The following is a 940-nucleotide window of genomic DNA, read 5'->3' on the forward strand; positions in this document are numbered from 1 at the left end:
GCCCGCTCGCTGCAACGAGAGAAAGCCCACGTGCAGCAACGAAGACCCAACGCGGTCAAAAATAAATAAATTAAATAAATAAATCTATTAAAAAAAAAGAGAGAGTTTCCCCGTCCCGCTCATGCTGAGATCCTGCCTTTACTTCCTGCCCTCAGGTGTGTGAGAGGAGCATGTTTCTTTCCAATAAATACCAATACGTCAAAAAAAAAAAAAGAGAGAGAGAGAGACAATGGGGATATGGATTCAAAATTCTGACAGAAAAGGATTTTCAATCCAGACCACTATTTCCAGCCAAAATATTGATCAAGTGTGAGGAGCAAGTAAACACATTTCAAAACATGGAAGGACTCAGAAATGTTATCTTTGATGCTCTTATGTTCTCAGAAATTTGCTGCAGGATGCACTCCACAAAAACAGAGGGGTAAACAAAGAAAAAAAGAAGACATGAGACTGAGGAAACAGGGATTCCAGCTTAGGAAAGAGATGAAGAGAATTCCTGGGAAGGCGGCAGGAGGAATACCCCAGCAAAAAGAACCCAGGAGGAAAACAGAATGCTACCTAGAGATTATCTGATGAATTTTATCATTTGGAAAGTTGAACTGAGATAAATTGCCAGAACTTCTAAGAAAGACAACTGAAGAAAAAAAGAAGGTAATTAACTCCAGGTGGAGAAATTTTACCTCATAATAATTACATTTCTTTTTTAAAAATAATAATTCTTTTTTATAAATTTATTTATTTGTTTTTGGCTGTGTTGGGTCTTTGTTTCTGAGCGAGGGCTTTCTCTAGTGCGGCGAGAGGGGGCCACTCTTCATCGCGGTGCGCGGGCCTCTCACTATCGCGGCCTCTCTTGTTGCGGAGCACAGGCTCCAGACGTACAGGCTCAGTAGCTGTGGCTCACGGGCCCAGTTGCTCTGCGGCGTGTGGGATCTTCCCGGAC

This window comes from Physeter macrocephalus, unplaced genomic scaffold (assembly GCF_002837175.3).
Source record: "Physeter macrocephalus isolate SW-GA unplaced genomic scaffold, ASM283717v5 random_63, whole genome shotgun sequence".
NCBI lineage: Eukaryota > Metazoa > Chordata > Mammalia > Artiodactyla > Physeteridae > Physeter > Physeter macrocephalus.